Source organism: Saimiri boliviensis, chromosome 10, assembly GCF_048565385.1.
Source record: "Saimiri boliviensis isolate mSaiBol1 chromosome 10, mSaiBol1.pri, whole genome shotgun sequence".
NCBI classification, from domain to species: Eukaryota; Metazoa; Chordata; class Mammalia; order Primates; family Cebidae; genus Saimiri; species Saimiri boliviensis.
This window is the reverse complement of record NC_133458.1, coordinates 76,264,060-76,289,136: the sequence shown is the minus strand read 5'-3', so window position 1 is coordinate 76,289,136 and position 25,077 is coordinate 76,264,060. Positions and strand designations below refer to the sequence as shown.

Genomic DNA, 25,077 nt, shown 5'->3' with positions numbered 1-25,077 from the left:
TTTCCAAGCCATCTTTTTTACTCACTTTAGAATATCACTCATACAGCAAAAATACGTACTGATTCTCTAGTTGAATAATTAAAATTTTTACCATCTTATATTTAGATGTCTGCATTTCGGTGTATTTCACATCTTTTAAAGAGATTTCAGAGTAGGGCTCTATACAGGTTATACCATGAATATCTAAACTACTGTCATGCATTTTGTAGGAAGAAAAATAACTGACTAAAAGAGACCTCTTGAGAAGCTTCTTCAGAAGTCCTGAGAATGTGCCACACAAGAACTATTTTTAAACTTTCTTGGCCTATGGATACCCTAAAATATCTTGATCTTCAAGTACCACCAACATTGCATTAAAGCAGCAGCATGTTAGGACCTCTTATCTAGACAAGTAGAAAGAAATTTGTGTCTCCAAAAGAAAGTATATGCACTGTTAGGAGGACACTGATTCAAGTTATTTGATTCAAGTCTTTCATTATCTTTGAGAGATTTTAATACTCTTTGAAAGTTATATGTCATTGATAGACATACAAATGCTATCTTGCCTAGTGGAGATTTTATTGTGTTCCACCTATGAAGGGGAAAAACGACTTTTCTCTCATTTGCATTTTAATATTCCTAATCTAGAATTGTTTCCGTTTTCAGATTCTCTTTTGAACCAGTGGTAGCATCTGTCTGGTTCCCTCATGAGTTAAATATAATCTTTAACATATGTTCTTTTTATATGGGAGTTACAATTTTGCCTTTTTCTGAAAGTTCTTTCTTAATATGTATTATCTAGTGTGAATTGTGTATATTTTAAGTTTTACTGATACTAATTAGATAACTCAGTGTCAAATATCTGAAGGCTTTCATTGTCTAACTTTTAGAAGCCAACCTATCATAAATATATGTTACATATTTGATTTGCTTTATAAAAGGGAGAAAAACTTGAATTACAAATGGCACAAAGGGAATTTATAATTATGTTTAGGTAGAAGCAAATTAACTACTTGGGGATGTTATTTAGTCATGGAGTTCACTGGAATTATATTTTATTTTATGTCTGCACTTTGATCTCCTGTTTCCTATCGTGTCTCTTCCAAACATTTACTCTGCCCCTCAAGCTCTGAACTTGAATGTCCCCTTTCATGATTAACAAAAAATTGCTTTTCTCTTCACACACAAAAACTACTGCTGTTAGCTATAGTATTTATGATAATCATAACAGGTTTAAATATAAGCATTATTCTTCAAATATAGATAAACAGGTAGAAATTGGAAGATGTCAGCTTATTCAAAGCCTGCATAGATTCCACACAGCTTTCATGGGCTAGAGGTTATAGTAGCTGTGAATATGTTTGCTAGGGCTGCTGTAACAACATACCACACAGTGAGTGGCTTAAACAACAGAATTGATTTTCTCATATTTCCAGAAACTGGAAGCCAAGGAACTAGGTGTCCGCAGGTTCATGTTTTCCTGGTGCTTGTCTCCTTGGCTTGTGGGTGGCCACCTTCCCACTGTGTCCTCATGTGGCCTTTTCTCTTGGTGATGCTCCAGTGTCTTCATATCCTTAAGACAGCAGTCAATTTAGATCAGAGCCCATCCTAATAGGCTACTCTTATTTATCTCTTTAAAGGTCCTGTCTCCAAATACTGTCATATTCTGAGGTACAGGGTTTAGGACCTCAGCATTTAAATTCTGAGGACAAACAGTTCAGTCCATAGCACTCTGACTCTCCTTTCCTGTATCCTATTTAAAAGAAATTAGTAGTCTTATTTCTAACTGTAACACCCAAATGAAACTGCTCAGTTATTTCTCAACAACAAAAATTTTATTTAATACTTCGTATTTAAAAAAAAATTACAAAAGAGTTGCAAACATAGTAGAGATGTCTCACATACCTTATTCCCCACTTTCCCAAGGGTTGTCATATCTATAGTATAATTACAAAAATAAATAGTAATTTGGTAAATATTTTAATATTTGGTAATAATATTACCATTGTCATAATACTATTAACTAAAGACTTTATTCAGATTTTATTAGTTTTCCCCCTACTACTCCCTTTTGTTCCAGGATGCAAACCCCACGTCTTCAGTTTTCCTCTTTTTATAAGGACATTAGCAGAGTGATATGTCACTTAATGACAGAGATACATTCTGAAAAAGACATCACAGAAAGCACCTACACAAACCTAGATGGTATAGCCTACTACACGCCTAAGTTATGTGGCATAACCTGTTGCTTCTAGGTTAAAAACCTGTACAGCTTGTTACTGTACTGAATATTACAGGAAATTGTAACATAATTGTCAGTACTTGTGTACTTTTTTAAACATAAAAAAGACACAGTCAAAACAAATTATAAAAGATAAAAAATGGCACACTTGTAGAGGGAGCTTACCATGAAAGGAGTTTGCAGGACTGAAAGTTGCTCTGAGTGAGTCAGTCTGTGAGTGGTGAGTGAATGAGAAGGCCTGGGACACAGCTGGACACTGCTGTAGACTTCATAAACACTTCACACCAGCACCACCACAAACACATGGTAATGCATTGCATTATGACTTTACGATGGCTCCGGGCAATGGGAAATTTTCTGCTTTGTTATAATTGTATAGGTCTATCGTGTATGCAGTCTGGTTTTGACTGAAATGTTGTTATACAGCATATGACTGTGACTGGATTTAACGTCCATCCTAAATCCAGAATGATCTCATCTCAGGATACTTAATTATATCTCTTAAGACCCCATTTCAAATAATGTCACCTTCACAGGTAGCTGGGGTTAGAAGATAGGAACATTTTGTCGGGGGGATAAATTAACTTAGAGTTGTCATTGTTTCCTTTGCAGTTAATAAGTAACTTGGAGGAGTTTTTTTGAGACTTTGTATCTTGTTTCTCCACAGCCTTTTAACCCACTAATTTTAGCAGCCATGACTTAATCTTGTCTGAGACAAATACCATATTACTATGGTGTCCTATTGGTGATTTTCTATTTCTCTTATTTTGCCTATAGTCATTAATTGGAATCCTTCTGCAATAAAATACTATCTTTACTTATTTGTCTATCATTCATCTATGTATATCTATCAATCATCTATTTATTTATATTAGGATTATGATTGCCCAATTTCATAAATGAAACTACAGAACACCCAGTTAGATTTTTAATTTCAGCCAAGCAACAAATAAGTTTTAATATATGTTCTATGTATATTTGAAATGTACTTTGATAAAAATATTCATTGTTTAGTTGCAACTAAAATTTGCATGTCTTACATTTTAACTGGCAACCTTATTCGGTACAAATACATAGGTATATGTTTTACTTTATTGATCATTATTATACAGTATGATAATAGGTCATTATAATACGTTAGAAACATTATTTCTTTTGTTGCTTTATTATTTCCAGCATTTGCCTTTGGGAGTTCTTTCAGATTGACCTCTGCATCCTTTTAGTATGCCTCCATTATTTTGGATAACTTTTCTATTTTGGAAGCGCCACAGGCCCATCTTTTATTTTCAGCTCTGAAATAAACAGCTTCTTCAAAGACCCTGAGCTCTTTTCATTGAAGCATGTTATTGCCGAACTAGGATCTGAGATGAAAATATGTTGTTTGCTATTGTGGTATCTCTGTTGCCAGGCCCTTTCTGCATTCAAATCTCAGAAATATATCTAGAGAGAGAGAAAAACTTTTGGCTTCTGCAAATACATACATATGGAGATTTATTTCTGACATGTCTATCTGTGTAGGCAGAGTAATGGCCTCCTGAAGATGTCTACATTGTAATTAATACTCAGACTTTTGTGAAAATGTTACCATACATGGCAAAAGAGATTATGTGATAAGTTAAGGATCTTGAGCTAGGAGGGATTATCTGGGTAGACCCAATGTAATCACAAGGGTTTGTATAGGTGAAGAGAGGGGAGAGGAAGGTCAGAATTGAAGAGAAATTTGGATATGCTATGCTGATGGCTTTGAAAATGGGGGAGGGGAGCCACAAGCCAAGGAATGTGGACAGCCTTTGGAATCGGAAACAGGCAGGCAAGTTAGATTTTCTTCTAGATCTTTCAAAAGAAAATGCAGCCCTGAAAACATCTTGATATTAACCCAGCCCTTTTGGAATTATGACCTTCAGAACTGTAAAATAACCAATCTGTGTTGTCGTAACCTACTACATTTATGCTAATTTGTACAGCAATAATGGGAAACTGGTATACTATCTGTACTGATATTTAAAAGCATTGAGTTCTTACTGCTTCATCCAATTCCAGTCCAGCAACACAGGGTTAATTCTTTTCTTATCCCTTATTTGTAACCTCTTTCTTCAACAATAAGAAGCCTAGCTATCATTATCTTCAGCGTATTTATTTATATGTTCAATCTAAAATATATATAAATTTGTTACATAGTTTCTAACCCACACCTCTGTAAGAAGTACATTTACTAATTATAATACAGACTTTATATGTAGCACGTATTATATTTTAGCTTTATAACCTGGAGTCAAATGCTGCCAAGAACTTTTCCTTTACATTGAAAACTTGGGTAACAGAAACAGGAGCCCTAGCTTTCAGTGTGACTCATCTTTCCTTCCTTAATACATTTAATTATTTTTAGCCTTTGATTGAAGGTGAGGGCTGTGTGACTCTTCCTTTCATATGAACACTTAGAGGCCATGGTGGTTTTATTAATTGACCTTATTTCAGTATTTTTATGACTCAGGGACACAGAGACACAAAGTAAGCACATGTTGCTTTAAAAATGATGCCAATAGCGGTGACTCAAGCCTGTAATCCCAGCACTTTGGAAGTCCGAGGCGAGTGGATCATGAGGTCAAGAGATCGAGACCATCCTGGTCAACATGGTGAAACCCTGTCTCTACTAAAAATACAAAAAATTAGCTGGGCATGGTGGCGCGTGCCTGTAATCCCAGCTACTCAGGAGGCTGAGGCAGGAGAATTGCCTGAACCCAGGAGGTGGAGGTTGCGGTGAGCCGAGATCACGCCATTGCATTCCAGCCTGGGTAACAAGAGCGAAACTCCATCTCAAAAAAGAAAAAAAAAAAAAATATGCCAATAGACTTCTTGAGCAGGGTTGTCAGAAGTCCAAATTTTTTTCAAAAAAGTAGTACTGCCAAACACAATAAATTAACATGAAATAAATCAAAATATAGCCTATACAATTGTACTGTGGGTTAAGACTTCAATATAGGAATTCTGGGTGGGATACAATTCTCACCATAACGATATCTCTTTCAACCTGGGTTTCTCAGTGGTTAAATGATAGCATAGCTCCCTTCAAATCCACGTTGAACTTGATGATAGGCAAAAACCAAACTACCATGTTAGAAGTATTTTTAAAATATCTTGTACACTGGATAGTTGACATAGTTGCTGATAAACAATTTAAATGCTATTTTTGTTGCATTTGCATGCCATTTATCATATAATACAGCCCAGCAAAGAACACAAGGCAATAACAAAATTTATAATGGAAATGTACATTTAACAGTAAAAACCAGCTAATATCTAGAAATAAACTGTTTGTTTACTAATGAAGTGAAGCCTTAAAGGTTAAAAAAATTCAGAAGAAAGATGCTAAGAATGGTTGACACTTCATTGTTTGTCACTAATTACAGATGGTAATGGTGAAGTTGGGATGATGATCAAGGTCTTACTTCAGACAAGTCATGAGTCTCAGAGGAAGTGATGACAGAAATGGCTGTGAAAACTACTGAAGAGAAGGCTTTGCTAAATCTTCATAAAGGTAATGGGCACTTAGCATAAAAATGTTGCAAAATGGGACTTTGACTTAATTCTCATTAAGTGCAGTTATAAGCTTTTGGTCTTCTGCTAAGGCAATATCGAATTATGTTTTGAAGGAAAGCTCATAGTGCCACATCTCAGGATGTGATTCTGAGATGCCACTCCTATAGCTAGCCATATCCATAATACAACAGCTTTCTGTTAATATTCAGTATGCTTTACAAAATGTGTGACCGTGGTACAGATGTATTTAAAATGTACCAGGATTTAAATTTTGTTAAAAATGGTGCACTGTGTTTTACAGAGATAGCAATTTACCTCTATAAATGAGTGGAAAACATAGTAAAAGAAAAACGCATTATATGACGTTATAATATTGAAAACCAGAAGACATTCTTTTCAGAAAACACTAGCTGGAAAGATCTTTCTCGCGGTTTGCCTTTATTCCTCTATTGTTGGATACTATGCTTGTTTCTGTTATTTCATTATTTTCAGTAATAGTTTAGTGAATATATTTGAGGGGAGATTTTCCTATAGTTTGAAGTACGTGTTTAGTATTTCTCTAGAATGGAATCATTGTGCTTTGTAAAAAAACATTCTTAGTGTTTTTTCTTTTTTTCAAATAAGTTTAAATTTCTTTCTGGGAGCTTGTATAGTGAGACATCGTATAGAACCTAGCAGGAAAAACTGCCAATTTCTAAGTCATAAGCGTTTTGTATCATCTAAAAATATGATGGGAATTTACCTTTTGGAGCTAAGGGCTTCTTTATACTGGGGAAATCACTTTATCACATTGGTTAATCAAACAGATTTAAAGTAAATACCCTCTTTTTTCTTTGGAAAAGTTTCAGGGGTTTGAAAGTCATCTAAATGGGCAATTTATAAATATGCAAAGTGATCTGCTTCATGATAGAAATAGGTGCAAATTTAGGACATACTTAAGACTCTTTAGATTACATGAAACAAATTACATTATTTTTGATAATCTGGATTTGAGTTGTCCTATGCCAAAGAACTATTGTTTATTCTTAGAAGAATGTGAGAGATACTGGTCTATTGCAACAGTGGGTGGGTCAGGATAATCTTCTCCCAACACTGGACATATTACCAGTGCTAAATAGCCTGTGTCTGGGATTGTAACTATGCACATGGTGTGATTTAACACTCCACAACTTGTACTTTTGAAAACTGTACTTTCTGGCTACAGTAATTATCCAATGTGGATCAAAGAATCGATTATTTCTTTTTGAGTAGAGACCAGAATTTATCCTAACAATCATGAATATGTTTTCTGCCTACCAGCTTTGGACAAATATTAGATGTATCCTGGATTAGGAAGGGTGGGAGTGGAGTATATTGGAGGGAAATAAAATAGATTTATTACTTCTTTGGGACTACTGGGTCAATTTTTCTGAAATCCCAGGCACTGTGTTATTTTAGAGCAGTGATTAATCAATTAAATATGAATCCGATTCAGAGAAAAAATCTGCAAAACTCAGAAGTTTCTTTTCACATCATAGAGTAAGGCATTGGTTTAAGGTTGTGATTGTATTGTTTTACACTAATATTAAAAGTGTATAAAGGTGCTCATTTAGCTTTTCATATTCATTATTTTTATTAAAAATAAAAAGAAGCACTGTTATTCAATTTTAGAGTTTGAATCTAGTACTTAATGAGTTATTTTAAAAAATTAGTACATTCTGTTTCTCACATGTAGAAAATTAAGAGTAGAATAATATATGAATACAGAGAAAAATTCGAAGATTAATAAACTACGATTTAAACATATAAGGCTCAAATTCAATTCAGAGATCTCTGAGAACTTCTTATTTTTAAGCTATGCTATTTTAAAGACTACAGTTCACACAGTAGTCATCTGGCTCTTGGTTAATGGCAACTGAAATGTATCTCCAGAGTCACATAATTCTAGTATTGCTATTTTACATTATGCAAAATGATGATTAATATTGAGGATGAAAACATTTCTGTATTATATGGTCTCATATAGTATCACTAAGAGAAGAGATGTAGGAACTTAATATTCAATAAAATTCCAAATGTTTTGTCAATGCATTTTCTGATGAAGAAAGAAAATAATTTTCACTCTATACTGTATTTGTCTGAATGTCTGCTTTTAGAAATAGAATGTAAGTCTTATGACAAAATGATGGGTTAAAACTTAGCCAAAAGATAATAAATGTTTTTTTAAGTGAAGACCTCTCCCGAGAAAGTATTCTCTGTAGTAACTGAAAGTATTCCTGAATTCAGTTCTACACAGCACCATTTTTAGAGTAATAGATCATCGAAGCACCTTTTCCTGGTGATGTATTACTCAAATGCATCATCAAGCAGATCAGTGTTTCTAATGATTTATAAGTCCACTAAATCATTAGTAAGGTGCAGCAATAATATAATATTCAAAGATGGTTCCATATGAACAAGAAGTATTCAGTAAATTTTAAAATTTGCAAAACAAAATTAGATACAACAGGAAAAGAACAGTATGCTGAATACTCATCTCATTTTAAAGAAAATACTGCATTTGATTGTTAAATGCTGTGTAGTGTGTTAGCAGTATAGCAGTAGTTACTAATGTATTATTTGTTTTCATTACTATTGTCTTAGTTAATAAGTACATGATAATACATAAAGGAATGTCTATTTGAAATGATTAATAACAAATCTGAATTATGGTGTTATTTAAAAACCACAGTAAAAAATAATAGAGCTACAACTTCTAATGCATCTACATCCAGAGAAGGCTCATTATAAGCAGTCTTAGAAATCAAAAGTTATAATATTTTGGTGCAAAATTTCTTTTGCATTGAAGGAAAAGCCAGTTTGATATGTTTTTAAGACAGTTAACTTTCAAAAATATAATTTTTTTACTTTTAAAGAGAATTACACAATAAATATGTTAATAGTAAAACACAATTCAGAATAGTAAAAGAAAATACAGAAATATAGAAATTATATCCAGACTTCTTTTTCAACACTCACACTCATTTACAGGACTACAGTAATTCTAGTAAACAGTTTTGTATGTAACTATACAGATCAATGCATACTATCTATAGTATCTCTATTTTTTAGATATACATCTCTTTATGCTATACATATTTTATGATACATTTTAAATATGAAATATTTCTTTGTGGAAGAAAATACAACTCTAATATGTAAGATATGATTACTTAACTACTTGAAACCAAATACAACACATATTTTTATAAAATGCTATTATAAAAAGCAATAGAAAAACATTTCATATAAAAAAATCACACTTGGCCAGGTTCAGTGGCTCATGCCTGTAATCCCAGCACTTTGGGAGGCCGAGGTGGGTTGGTCACTTAAGGCCAGGAAATGGAGTCCAGCCTGGGCAACATGGCAAAACCACATCTCTACCAAAAATACAAAAATTAGCCAGGCATGGTGGCACGTGCAAGTAATCCCAGCTACTTGGAAGGCTGAGGCAGGAGACTCAGTTGAACCTGGGGAGGTGGAGGTTGCAGTGTGTTGAGATTGGGTCACTGCACTCCATCCAGCCTGAGTGATAGAATGAGCTCCTGTCTCAAAAAAATAAAAATTAAAAAAATGAAAAAATTACACTTTAGTTTCGAGTGAAAATAGCTGTTTATTTCTTTCATTCTGTCTCTTTCTTTTCCTTCCTTACCATAAATCTCATGGCTGATCTACATGTAATATACCTAGGAGAGCTAGAAAATTCCTCCCATTATATCAGAGCATTACCTTTCATAAGCTTTGTCTTTACTAGATGGAGGCTTCTCACTGGGAGTCTCCATGATTACTGGGCATAGACATCATCCCACTCTTGTTAGGTAGAGAAAGGAGGAGGTCCTACTGAGCGTTCTTCCTCCCTTCTAAAAGTTCATACATTGTTCAGTCATTTCAGTTGATTCAGTTCATTCCAGGTCACAGAGCTAGTAAGAAATGGAGCCCACTTCCAAACTGAAAATGTCCAACTCTAAAGTCGCTTGGTCAGGGAATCCCAATGAGGGATTCGGTTTGCCAACATTTTATTGAAGATTTTTGCATTGATGTTCATCATGGATACTGGCCTGAAATTTTCTTTTTTTTAATTGAGTCTCTGCTGGGTTTTGGTATCAGGATGATGTTGGTCTCATAAAATGATTTGGGAAGGATTCTCTCTTTTTGTATTTAGAATAGTTTCAGAAGGAATGGTACCAACTCCTCTTTGTATGTCTGGTAGAATTTGGCTGTGAACCTGTCTGGACCTGGACTTTTTTTGGCTGGTAGCCTGTTAATTGCTGCCTCAACTTCAGCCCTTGTTATTAATCTATTCAGGGTTTCAGCTTCTTCCTGGTTTAGTTCTGGTAGGGTGCAAGTGTCCGTGAATTTACCTATTTCTTCCAGATTTATTGGTTTATGTGCATAGAATTGGTTGTAGTAATCTCTGACGGTAGTTTGTCTTTCTGTGGAATTGGTGGTGAACTGATTTTTCAAAAGAAGACATATATGAAGCCAACAAACATATGAAAAAATGCTCATCATCACTGGTCATTAGAAAAATGCAAATCAAAACCACATTGAGATACCATCTCATGCCGGTTAGAATGGTGTACATTAAAAAATCTGGAGACAACAGATGCTGGGGAGGCTGTGGAGAAATAGGATCACTTTTACACTGTAGGTGGGAGTGTAAATTAGATCAACCATTGTGGAAGACAGTGTGGCAATTCTTCAAGAATCTAGAAATAGAAATTCCATTTGACCCAGCAATCCCATTACTGGGTATATATCCAAAGGACTATAAATCATTCTATTATAAAGACACATGCACACGTATGTTCATCACAGTACTCTACAATAGCAAAGACCTGGAACCAACCCAAATGCCCATCAATGATAGACTGGACAAGGAAATTGTGGTACATATACACCATGGAATACTATGCAGCCATAAAAATGATGAGTTTGTGTCTTTTGTGGGGACATGGATTAACCTGGAAACCATCATTCTCAGCAAACTGACACATGAACAGAAAATCAAACACTGTATGTTCTCACTCATAGGTGGGTGTTGAACAGTGAGAACACTTGCATACAAAGAGGGGAGCATCACACACTGGGGTCTGTTGGTGAGGGCTACAGGAGAAATAGTGGGAGGGAGAGTCGGGGAGGGAAAACGTGGGGAGAAAGGTATAGGTGATGGGGGGATGGTGGCAACAAACCACCTTGCCATGAATGTACCTATGTAACAATCTTGCATGATCTGCACATGTACTCCAGAATCTAAAGTACAATTAAAAAAATTATGTCTGCTATCCATTTATATACACATGTTCACACATGTTTTTGTGTGTATGTATTTGTGTGTCATATATACTTATTCGACATTAAGATGGAACTGCTTATTAAAACTGTACAGTTTTAGACATCTTAATATATGTTGATGAATTATTTTACAAATATAATCCACACACTGTAACCAACATTGATGATTATCATTTTCCCTACATTCTTTCTCTTTCAGCTTTGTTTCAATAGCTCTCGAAATACTATGACGGATTTTCATCAAGTTGCTTCCATTTAGAAAATATTAATTTTGAAAATTAATAACTTAAAATTTATGCATAATACATATCAAATGGCCCATAAAACATCCCTTTCCCTTTGATGCTTTTAACATGCATTTTCTTTAATCAGAATGTCCCTAAGAAATGTAAATGGCAATTGACAAACAGTTCTGGAACCATTCTTCTACCATTTGGTTAAAATGGCAGAAGAGGTAGGGTGGTAGTGTAAGTGTTACAAGTAATATCCATTCCACTTTCCTCAGCTTTTTTGGCTGACATGGTGACCTTGCCAATTCAGGCAGTTTCCTTGTCCACTGCCTTGATGATATCTACAGCAATTTATACCTCATATTTTAAGTAGTAAAATGAACCAAAGAATGACAGAGAATCCAGGAACCATATGAATGATGGAAGCTTGAGCAGATTTCAATAATCTGGATCTACTATCCATAGAGCAACCTTTTCCTTCAGCTAAAAATTTATCAAGTAATGTGTCAGTCCAGCATGTTTGCATAGCAAGCACTGTGACAATCCAGCATGACTGCATAGCCACCACTGATTTAGCTTAGGTGACTCAGAATAATCTCCTGACCAGTGAAGCCAGATACTTTCATTGATGGTCCATCTTTTCTGTCACCAGCCACACTGCCTTGGTGAATATCCTCAACACACAGACTCTTGACATTAAACCCTGTATTGTAGCCATTTAAGAGCTACATTGAATCAGTGCTGCATGGTGTCTGTCCTTCCTTCCTTCCTTCCTTCCTTCCTTCCTTCCTTCCTTCCTTCCTTCCTTCCTTCCTTCCTTCCCTCCTTCCCTCCCTCCCTCCCTCCCTCCCTCCCTCCCTTCCTGCCTCCCTTCCTCCCTCCCTCCCTCCTTCCCTCTTTCCTTCTCTCCTTCCCTCCTTCCTTCCCTCCTTGCCTTCCTCTTTCCCTCTTTCTCTCTTTCATTCTTCTTTCTCTCTCTCTCTTTCTCCCTTTCTCTCTTTCTCCCTTTTCCTCTCTCTTTTTCCCTCTTGCTTCCTCTCTCGTCTTTTTTTTTTTTCCCCCTGAGACAGTACATTACTGTGTTGCCCAGGCTGCAGTGCAGTTACGCTATCACAGCTTACCGTAGAATTGACCTCCTGGGTTCAGGTGATCCTCCCACCTTAGCCTCCCGAGTAGCTAGAACTATAGGTATTCACTACTACACCTAGCTAATTTTTGTGTCTTGTAGAGACAGGGGCTGGGGTGAGGTGAGTGGGGTTTTTGCAATGTTGCCCATGTTGGTCTTGAACTCCTGAACTCAAGGATCCTTCCGCCATGGCCCACCAGAATGCTAAGATTACAGGCAGCATCAACCATGCCTAGACACATGCTGTGTCTCAGCAGACTTTATTTCAGTAACATATTAAATAAAAACAGGTTTAGATTATTGATTATACTTGAATCGTCAAGTTAATTTACAAAATTAGACTTTATATACTTCACATATTTATATTATATATTATTAATATTTTCATGTATTTATCTGTCCTTTACACATATTGACTTTGTAAATTCTATCCACCTAATATTTGGGGTCTTATCCTTATCAGCTCAAGACTCTAAAAACATTTTAAAGATTTTTAGTTCTTACAATATTTGGTAAATATTTCTTCCCTTTTTTGTTTACCTTTTGATTCAGTTCATGTTTTGCTTTTAAGTATTTTTGATGCACAGAGATTTAAAAGATCTGTTTAGAAATGATGTCCTCTGTGAGTTTTTTCCATTGCTCTGACAGATAGGAAGTCCTCACCTATCCTGTGATAGACAAATATTCAATTATATTTTATTTTAAGACTTTTACATCTTATATTTTATCCATCTGGAATTTATTTTTGCTCCAGTTAGAGATTTTGAATGATAATTTTTTTCATGAGAGCTAGGCGATTCGTTCTTTGTTTCCTATGTTGTAAGGACATATATTCTTTTCTAAATTATTAAAAACAGAAGAGTTAGTTTCTGCATTCACATTTTCTATTTCAGATATTTAATTTAAAAAAAGATGCTTTTACTAGTATGAAATTTTCTTAATTTTTCTAGATGCATGTGTATGGATACATGGCAGTAATTGTCCTCCTGTTTTCTCTCCAACAAAAAGTTTTCTTTTTCAAATTTTATTTACTTTTTTGTTTTACTTTTAAGGAGGCTACTTAAACATATCATAAGTTTGACAGATTTTAATATTTGTGTATTCTAAATTTATATAGCATACACAGCATGAGAATTAAGTGCCTACTTAGAAATAATAATTGCTCAAAATCTCGTGAATACTGATCACTCAGGACATTAGAAGGTAGATATCTGATAAATTTTTAAAGAACATCAACATATTCTGAATATTTATTTTACTTAACTAATTTAGAAAATGTATATATTACCAAGAAAAATTACCATTTCACTGATTTTAAAATTTGTCTTGACCAAGTTTTATAAAGTACTTTCTAAAAAATTTTCATGCACACTTTTTTATCAAATTTATTTTGGATTTTTAATACGTATTTTTCTCTTTTTAATTGATTATCTTCATAAAGCTTTTATCTGTGTTGAATTTTTAAAAAATTGTTTATGATTCCATTTATCAGATCTATTTATCATGAGATAATCTACTGAACTTCCTTTCTAATTAAGTTTAATATTTAATATTTTATTAATTCATATTTTTCCTGATAATATATGGTCAGTGATAATATTAACTTTATAATCAATGTATATTTATACATAATTCACACATACTAATCTATACACATATGTAAAATGTATAATTATACCTATTTCTAATTAAACTGTACTTTATATTTTATTAAAAATAAGTGGTTTATGTATAAATTAAATGCTATTTATACATTATAAATTATATATATACATAAATTAAACATTTCATTAAAATTCTAGGACCAAATTATTAATTTGAATAAAGTCTATTTTCCTCTTAATATCAATTGGATAAATGTCATAATTTTTGATGCTGAGTTTAGTACACTTCTAAGGATTTTAATGCTTTTTTTGTGTACATGACTTTCTCTTTGACATCATAGTTAATTGAGAATTTTAAAAATATCTAATAAGTATAATATAGTTATTTACTTATTATTTTCAAATGCTAATACTTTGTTGTTTTGTAATGCCTTCTTTTTCAAGAATTAGTGATCTTCTTAGTGGCATAGTATATTATAATATTTTTTAATATTTTAAGCCTTTTCAAATGTTGAATACCCTGAAATATAAATATAAATATTATGAATGAATATATATGCATATATAAAAATACAAACATTGAATTTGAATATATGAAGGTGTATTATATTAAATTGTGTTTTTATACTCATATTTACTGCTAAAGCAATAGGCTTGTAAAAGTAAGTTATGGAAACTACAAAGTCTACAAAGTTTTGAGAACTTGTTCCATTTGAAAGGGTATTTTAAATTATTCTTTCTTATATTGTGAGAAACAGAATCACATTTAGAAATTGTTAATATTGAGAATTGTTTTCTTTTAAATTTTACATTATTAATGGTATAAAGATCAATAAAATGAATTTCTTTAACATAAGCCTTTAAAATTAATTTTTTAAAGTAAGTTTATTTGTGCAGTTCCAGTGCATGTGAATAAAATTAATTCCTCATATGGAAATGCAGGACTTCCTTTTGTTTGTTGGAGGTGTCCTATCTCTTAAATTTTTAGTTTTTTTTTTCCTAAATGCAGTAGTTTGACTATATGAAGGACATTTTTCTTAATCTACTTTTGGATTATCTAGCTCTCTGGGTTTAAATTTAAAGTTTAAAAGAACCATTTGATTTTAATAACTTTTATGTGTAGTGCTCCATTGAGTTTGGGCTTTAGCACATAGAACTACTTTTCCATAAGGTGATTTCTAGTAAATCCCTGTGTGTAAAAGCAAGATAAACACACATCACTGAGTTTGTTATTGCAATTAAATTATTGGATTTTTACATTTGAATGTGTTTTGAGCATTGAAAAGCATGAAGAGACTGTTTTCTTATGTTGGTCATGGACACTTTTCTGACACTTAATAACTTGAAATAAGCCTGCCAATATTCTTAAATGTCTGAGAATATGAAAATGCTACATATTTAATATAGGAAAAACAAATTCAGTAAACCACTTCTGTTTAATGATAACCTGGATAAACCCTTCCAAAGAATCTATTTTGTAAATTCTACATTCTCATTTAGCATACTCTAATTTTTATTTTCCCATTAAAATCTTTGCTTTTTCACATATTTTTTAAAGTTTCACCTATTTTGATCAAACCAATGAACTAAAATTGCTCCTTTTGGAATCTCCTTACTAATTACTCTCCTGATACAGTACTAAACATGACCTACATGTGTTCTGGGGTAGGTACTCTTGGTCAGTGCAGATTTTAACATGAAGTGTATAAGAAAGTTATCTCTTCACATATTTAGTCATTCATTTATTCAATGTATTCACTTATCCATTGATTCACTTATATACTTATTCAGAAATAGTTATTCATTAATCAAATGTTAGTTTGTGTTAGACACCATGTTAGATGTAGATGAATTAGGAAGTTTAATTTTCCCTTGTAAAATGACCATGAGTAGACTGTAAATTTCTAAAATGATGCTGTCATCATTTTCACATGTGACTTCCTTAAAAGCTACATATGGCAAACACTTTGGATGAAACCAAATGCTTCATTGACTCCATTCTTACTGTAATTTCTTCAGAAAGTTTTCACACATGTGTGTGCACACATACTTGGGCATACATGTATAATGAGGGGATGATGGTAGGTAACATTTTAGTGGCAGTATAGTTTTGGGTAGATATAAGACAGGTGAATTTTCATTGACTTTAGAATTCTTATTTATTTATTTATCATACTTTAATTTCTGGGGTACATGTGCAGAACGTGGAAGTTTGTTACATAGGTATACACGTGCCATGGTGGTTTGCTGCACCCAACACACCGTCATCTACATTAGATACTTCGCTTAATGCTATCCCTTCCCAATTCTGCCACCCACTGCTATCCCTCCCCTAACCCCTACCCCACAACATGCCTTTGTGTGTGATGTTTCCCTCCCTGTGTCCATGTGTTCTCATTGTTCAGCACCCACCTATGAGTGAGAAAATGCAGTTTGGTTTTCTGTTCTTGTGTCAGTTTGCTAAGAAAGACAGTTTCCAGCTTCATCCATGTCCCTGTAAAGGACATGAATTCATCCTTTTTTATGGCTGCATAGTATTTCATGGTGTGTATGTGCCTCATTTTCTGTGATGATGAACACTGCCACAATGAACATACGTGTGCATGTGTCTTTATAATAGAATGATTTATAATCCTTTGGATATATACTAAGTAATGGGATTACTGGTCAAGTGATATTTCTGGTTCTAGATCCTTGAGGAATTGCCACACTGTCTTCCACAATGGTTGAACTAATGTACACTCCCACGAACACTGTAAAAGCATTCCTATTTCTCCACATCCTCTCCAGCTTCTATTGTCTCTTGATTTTTTAATGATCTCTGTTCTAACTAGCGTGAGGTGGTATCTCAAAGTGGTTTTGATTTGCATTTCTCTAATGACCAGTGATGACCTTTTTTTCATATGTTTGTTAGCTGCATAAATGTCTTCTTTTGATAAGTATCTGTTCATACCCTTTGCCCAATTTTTGATGAGTTTTTTTTTTTTTTTGTAAATTTGTATAAGTTATTTGTAGACTCTGGATATTAGCCCTTTGTCAGATGGGTAGATTACAAAATTATTTTCCCATTCTGTTGGTTTCCAGTTCACTCTAGTGATAGTTTCTTTTGCTGCACAGAAGCTCTTAAGTTTAATTAGATCCCATTTGTGTATTTTGGCTTTTGTTGCCATTGCTTTTGGTATTTTCGTCATGAAGTCCTTTCCCATGCCTATGTCCTGAATGGTATTGCCTAGGTTTTCTTATATGGTTTTTTTTTTTTGGTGTTAGGGCTTATGTTTAAGTCTTTAATCCGTCGGGAGTTAGTTTTTCTATCAGGTGTAAGAAAAGGATCCAGTTTTAGCTTAGATTATATTAAGGATACCAGTCTGCATAACTGAGAAAGCAAGCATATTAGACTGCACAATCCCATATACCTTAATTGGAAACTATTTGACTTATATACACCCACACACACACCCACACACCCACACACACACACACACACACACATATGTATGGCTAGTTTTAAGTAAGAAAATAGAATGTTATAAAAATGTAGAAACACAAATGGAGAAGTACAATGTCGCTCTAGAATACAATGTTTTAAATGATGGATATGTTAATTACCTTGATCTGATCACTAAATGTGTACAAAACATCACTATGCTTCTATGACTATGTAAACTTATTATTTGCCAGTTAAAATTAAATTTTAAAAATAGAAACAGAAATTGGAAAAAAGAAACTAATACTACTGCCTCTTGTTTTCTAAGACTTCAGGTTATCTTATGTTCTTTTCTTTTTTTTTTCCGCTTAAAGAGGTATGCATTTTTTTATTCTATCTAATTTTTAAATGAATTTTATTTACTTATTTATTTATTTATTTATTTATTTAAAATTGTACTTTTAAGTTCTGGGGTACCTATGCTAATCTTGCAGGATCGTTGCATAGGTACATGTATGCCATGGTCTTTTCCTATCTCCATCTCCCATCACCTATATCAGGCATTTCTCCAGTGTTATTCCTCCCGAACCTCCCCACCCCCTGCTGTCCCTCCCCTAGTCCCCCAGCCCCCAACATACTCTAGTGTGTGATGCTCCCCTCCCCATGCCCATGTGTTCTCATTGTTCAACAGCCACATACGAGTGAGAACATGCGGTGTTTGGTTTTCTGTTCTTGTGTTAATTTGCTAAGAACGATGGCTAAATTCATCCAGGTCCCTACAAAGGATGCAAACTCATCATTTTTTGTGGCTGCATAGTATTCCATGGTGTATATGTGCCACAATTTCTTTGTCCAGTCTATCATTGATGGGCATTTGGGTTGGTTCCAGTTCTTTGCTATTGTAAATAGTGCTGCAATGAACATATGTGTGCATGTTTCTTTATAATAGAATGATTTATAATCCTTTGAGTATATACTCAGTAATGGGATTTCTGGGTCAAATGGAATTTCTCTTTCTAGATCCTTGAGGAATCACCACAATGGTTGAATTAATTTACACTCCCATCAATGGTATAAAAGTGTTCCTATTCTCCACATCCTCTCCAGCATCTGTTGTCTCCAGATTTTTTAATGATTGTCATTCTAACTGACATGAGATAGTATCTCAATGTGGCTTTGATTTGCATTTCTCTAATGACCACTGATGATGAACTTTTTTTCATATGTTCTTTGGCCTCATATATGTCATTCAAAAGGCCATTCTTTCTATTCTGCTGACCTCTAGCTTAGTATTGATAAATCAGAGTTTATGTTCTAAATCCTAATTCTCAGGAAGGAAAATATAATGAACATGGGTTAGATCAGGAAACCACTCATGGCTAGTCATCAGTGAGCTGTGATTGGGGACACGACAAGGTTATGTCATGTACTGGAGCTATCATTTTCTGACCATAGGTGGACAAAGTGCTCTAAAAAGGGAACATAAAAGCAAGGGAGGCAAGAGTCATGGATCACTAGATTCAGAGAATATAATCATTTTGTTCTAAACTGTCCGAATTTCATAGTCTGATCATAATTTACTTTGGATGGTGCCGAAAATGATCATACTCATGAAAGTATGTTTTCTTTTTGTAATGGCACCTGCTAAGCACAGTCTAAGCTTCTAAGATAGTTCATGCTTTCCTTGAGAGGCAAAATAGTTTCATTGGGTGTGTGCAAGTAAAAAATAATATAATAAAATTACAAAATAGCCTAGTGGTGTAAAATGTCAGCGACCCTATTGTGATAATTCAAAATCTGGTGATCACAGTGGGAAATAAACTGATATTTGGGCATTTTCCCACACAAGCTGACAGTTACCTTAGGACGTGCCATAAATCAATATGGTTTATACACCTAGTGTCTTTCTTTTCTACCTTAATACATCCTGTAATCATTAGAGGTCAGGTTGTGTTCTATTTGCAATTATCTAAAACCAAAACAAAGCAAACTTTGATTTTCCAAGTTCCAGCATAAACAAGTAAGAGGTCCTCACATGATGTAGGTCTGTATCATTAGACCACCTCTAAATCTCCCCCAATCTAAAGCTTATGAGTCAGAAAATAAAGTGTGGTCATCAGTGTTCTGCTTAGCAATTAAGAGCCACTCAGACATTTGAGTTACATACATAAAAACTTAGAATCAATTTTTCATTTTATCACTTTTTTCTTTTCCAAGTTTAAATTATTTTATTTGTTGCTAACTCCTGTAACTCTCTTTCTTGTCCCCTCAAGGCTTGAGCATCCTCACAAACTGTTATTTTAACAGAGTTAAAAAAAAAAAAAAAAGAGAGAGAGAGAGAGGAAAAAAAACCAACTGCTCAATTCTTACTAAAGAATAAGAAGAGTAGCAGCTGGAATCTTATTGGTAGTCAAAATGGCCTTATTTAAGTTCCTAACCTGCTTAAATTGGCAATAATTTGGTTGCAGAGAGTTGAAACCTACTGAGAGAAATGTAATAAAATGGGAATTATTATGTAAACATAGGAGAATCTTGAGGAATCCAAATTAAGGAAATATGGCTAGACCTTACAGCAGTTGGATATTAGAAAATTAATCTTTCGCTAACTCCCTGTCTCCCTCCTTCCCTTCCTTCCCATAGCTCTGCTCCACTATTCTCTCTGCTTCTTTCTATTGCCTTCACATTCAGGCTCCTCCTTCATTCTCACCTGTTTGTAAATGTTTAATCACAGGCAACCCAAAGTGGTGAGCGGGCTCAGCTTTTATTGACCCAAGATTCAATAAAAGTCTAGTTGAACACTGCAGAGCTAAAATATTTATTTTCAGATTTTGTCCCAAATTTCGAAAAGTTTGTTCCTAATCTAATGAGCATCAAGATTCTAGCTGGTTCATGTAGACATGGTTAGGTATGGGGGCAGAGTAAGTACTAAAGACTTCTCTTCCAGGAATTTGGACAAGTCATACCCTCAAGGAAAATGCATTGTGATGGGAAATCATTTCCATTTCCAGTATGTAACTTTTGCAGTTCTGAATAAAGTTTTAGCAAATGATTAAGTATCTGTTATAAACTAGGCATTTAAGTTTTATTATATTTATTTAACATCATTTTCACAATAATATGTGATGATTGAACACTTCCACCTATTGAATGAGAAATATTGAGACAGAAATTTTAATTAAATTCTTTGGGTAGAGTATGGTCATAGTATAAGAGGGAAGAAAGTTAAATTAAAATGAAACATTTTTTTTTCTTATACAAACTCAAATTTTATTCCATAATTTTTCTCTTTTTTATAATTCTGGCTATATGACATGTGTTATATATTGAATGTTTGTGTCATTACAAATTTACATGTTGAAATTTAATGTGATGATACTAGGAGGTGAGGGTAACTAGGATACAAGAGTACATTCATGAAAGTAGGAACTTTCATGAATGAGATCAGCACTCTTATAAGAAGAGACACTCTTTCCTTCTTTCTCTGTTTTCTGACACCTGAAGATAAAATGAAAATCCAACCTTCTGTAAACCAGATGAGCTCTCATCAAACACTGGATCTGCCAGCACTTTGACCTGAAATTTTCTAGGCTACAGAACTATGAGAAATAAGTGTATTTTCTTTAGATCATCTAGCCCAGGATATGATTGTTGTAGCAGCGAGAACTAAGACACCATGTCAAGATACATTAATTATTTTTTCTTTTTCAGTAGTTTTTAAGATGTTTGGGTAATTTTTTCAAACATTTCTATAAAGTATTTGACATTGGCTGATATATTGTCCATTTCTTCCACTTATTAGTTTCTACCATTTTATATATATATGTGATATATATATATGTGATATATATATATATGATTTTATGTATACTATATATTTTACATAGATAGATGCCTATATACCTTATACATAATATATAAATATATATGCATCTATATATATACCTGTAAATATATTAATATATGTCATATATATGCATATATATATACACACACACATATTTGTCTTTGATCTTTTGATTACTGAGCAAGTGATGACTTGTATCATTTTATTACTGATCTCTCCTTATTGATATCTGGTGAAAAGCTTTAACTTAGGTTTTGATAAAGGTCTCAATTATATTTGGAAACAGATATGGGGAATAACAACAGAGACTTTGAGGTTGGATAGGCATCTGTGTATGATCCTGAAAAAGTTATTTAAACTCTTTAGACCCTGAAATAGGGATATTAATATCTACCACATAAGGTGATTTTAAGAATAAAATCAGAAAACTGTGTGCTGAAAATAAATGCATACGTTGTAGTGATTATTAATAGAAAGGTGCGATGTCATATGTTAAACACTAAGTGGACAAGGATTTGGGACAAAAGAGAACAGTGAGTTTGGGGCCCTGATAGAGAAAAGGCTGCATCTTTCATACTTCTTAGGAATAGAAAGAAATGGCAAAGAGGTTCCTACTCATTTTCTTACACATGAATAAATGATTTTTTTTAAACTGGTATTAATAAATTTACCAATGTTGCCTAAATTTTCCTGAATGTTCTTTTGTATATTAATAGATATTGCACAGGAGAAAGCTTGGAAATGCTGAATAATTTCTCAAAGTTTTAATGCTATTCTGTAGTATAAACATCCCCAGTAGTTATAGTAAGAGGTATTTTTCAGAACAATTTGATGTAGAGACCCTGTTCTCAAGGAAAGCTCTTGGGAATATCCTTCACAAAATGTATGTTGAAAATACTGCCCGGAAATCACTTCTGTGCTCTCATTCACAATATCAGCTTCTGAGTCTCAACCAGGTTTTTTGTGGCTAGGCTACTCTAGGTCCTTGAAACACATTATACCGAGCACCAAAAGATCATGCTGTCTCACCTTGTTTATTTTACCTGCATTTTCAATCATTTACTCTCTAATGATTCTTTCTCCTATTGTCAGAAAGCATACTCAGGTCTACCTGTACAACTTCCTTCATTAAAAAATAAAGATAAAAAATAACCTTTTTCTTAACTCCACAGTATATTTAAGACAGTAGTTCTTAATCTAAGGTGATTTTTACCTCCCATAGGACATTTGGCAAGGTGTGAAGAAATTTTGGAGTGTTAAAATCCTACCTGGAGAAGGTGCCACTTGCATCAAGTGGGCAGAGGTGAGGGATGTTTTTGAACAATCTGCAGCACCCAGGACATCCTCCTACTGAAAACATTTGTCCAGCCCAATATGTCAATAGAGCCAAGGTTGATAAACCCTGATTATAAGGAATCATCACGTCATTTTTCTAATGAACAAATGCCTTGAAGGCATTGATTTAAACCCACTCCACTTATATCTTTACCTTCTTAGTCTTTAAATCTTTGCAATTTGATTACCAGTATTCACAGTAGAAGGATCATAGGTATTGAAACCAAATTCATGTTCAGGTCTTACCTCTATTAGTTCTAGTCATGAGCAACTTAAAGCACTTCCCTGGATGTCAGTTGTGTATGTAAAGTTTGAATACCTTTGTGGAAAGATTGTTTTGAGACATATGGCCATTGTTCAAGTCTAATCCATTTCTTGCAATATTTTTAAAAATCAAGAAAATTGAATTCAAAATTATTATTTTTATGACATTGATTATCTTCCCACTGTCTTTTCAAATGTCATTATTGATACGTTAGTTGCCAATTCCTGATGAACACTTGCAGACTTTATTCACTTGTAACCTCTCTATGTTTGCTTCTGATGAGCTCTCATTCCTGTTGCTTTTTCTTCATTAGATTTCTGTTGGTACTATGCCAAATTGCCACAAACTTCATGGCTTAAAGTAATAAAAACATATTGCTTCACTCTTTGGACGGCCAGAAACCCAAAATGGGGTCATTGGGTGTCAAGGTGTTAGCAGGGCTGGGTTCTTTATGAAGGTACTTGTAGAGAATTTCCTTCCTCACCTTTTTCACATTGTAGTGACCACCTGCTTTCCTCGGCTTATGGTCCCCTTCCTTCAACTTCAGAGTTGAAAAGTCAGACCAAGCCTTCTCACTGTGAGTCCCTGTGACCTACTCTAGGCCTTCCCTTTCCACTTTTATACACCCTGTGATTATATTGCACTGGCTCAGGTAGTCCAGTATAATCTATTTATCTTAAAATCAGCTGATTAGCAAAAATTTTTATCTTTTACTTTAAATTCCTTTGCCATATACGGCAGCATAGTCACAGATTCGGAGGACCAGGACCCAATATCTTTCAGAAGAGGACATTATTTCATCTATAACATTCGTTTTCTTTCTCCCCATAGTCAAAGTTTTAGTGATTCCTTCTATGTGGGTGGAACCCATATTCTAACTTTTGGAACCTATTTGCCTGCTGGATGGCTCTACATAGATATTTCCTCAAACTCATAATGAAATTTCATCTTCAAAGTAAAAGAGTCTTCCCCCGCTAACACATATTTCTCTTAAAATGTCATTGCATTATGAAGCAATAAACCTCATGTTTTTTCATAAATCGGCCTTGTTGTAATTGTTGACATTACAAACATTGTATGTCACATATGTTGTCTCCTTTATTTTTTTTATGCCAGCCTCCCTGACTGAGGTCATTACTTCTAATTTGAGGTAATAAAATTGCTTACTAACTGGTCATCTAAGCTTGTATTTACACAACCTCTATCCATTTTATGTATTGTAATCTAATTTCCAAAGACTCCCGACTCTTACAGAATTCTTATGAACTTGTTACATTGGCAGATAAGGCCCTCCACAACCTGGTTCACACCCACATTTCCATCTTGTCTTCTGTTCTTTCTAAAAACAAAGGTTCTCTCCAATGCTTAGAAGTTCTCCTATGGTGATGGGTGTGCTTTCACCCATGCTAATATTTCTTCATTTAGTACTGTCCTCTCTTTCTTCATACAACTCAAAGTTAACATGAATCTGAAGTGTTAACTTTATTCATTCCTTCAGCCAAATGTACTGGGCTCTGTCACATACTAAGAAATGTGAGATATATGGTTTAAATATAAACATGACTTATTCAGCCATCAAAAAACTTGCAGAAGTAAAAAGAACATGAATAACTAGTATCCTTGTTACTAATACTTATTTGTGAAAAAAAGATACAGATAAAGTACTTTGGAAGTCCAGAAAGTAATGACTTAGGGTATGTTTTACGAAAGTAATTTAAGTTGTGTCTTATGAAATAGTAGGACGTAGTATATACAAATGCTTCAAGGGCAGATAAAGGAGACTATCATAGGTAAAAAAGAAATAAATATGGAAAGCTACAGAAGCAAGGACTATCAAGGGATGAATGAAATCATAGAGTTTGGCTACAGCAGTGATTTTTTTTAAAATTGTATTTTTTTCAAAGCTCTGATTACAACTATTTTGCCATTCTCTCTTTACTATCTTAAAATGAAATTCACACATAGTGTTATAGCCTACTAACACATGATTTAAAAAAAAAGCAATTCAATACTTAAATTGTAATACATGCAAAAACCCAAATATTAAAAACAAGATAGCATACATTGCAATATGTAAAGGGTACATGTGACTATAATCTAGTGTATTCTACTGGCCTCCCTTTTTTCGTTAAACATTATGTCATATTATATCTGATATTATAAATGTGAATATTAAAT

At 33.8% G+C, this 25,077-nt stretch overlaps 1 long non-coding RNA gene across 1 annotated transcript in view; it reads left to right on the top strand.

Moving 5' to 3' along the window:
- Window positions 1–25,077, top strand: part of LOC141580099 (uncharacterized) — a 355,445-nt gene that overhangs the window by 251,134 nt on the left and 79,234 nt on the right. The window contains exon 3 of the long non-coding RNA XR_012512136.1: window positions 5,629–5,756. This is a non-coding gene — a long non-coding RNA (uncharacterized LOC141580099). The remainder of the gene's footprint in view (window positions 1–5,628; window positions 5,757–25,077) is intronic.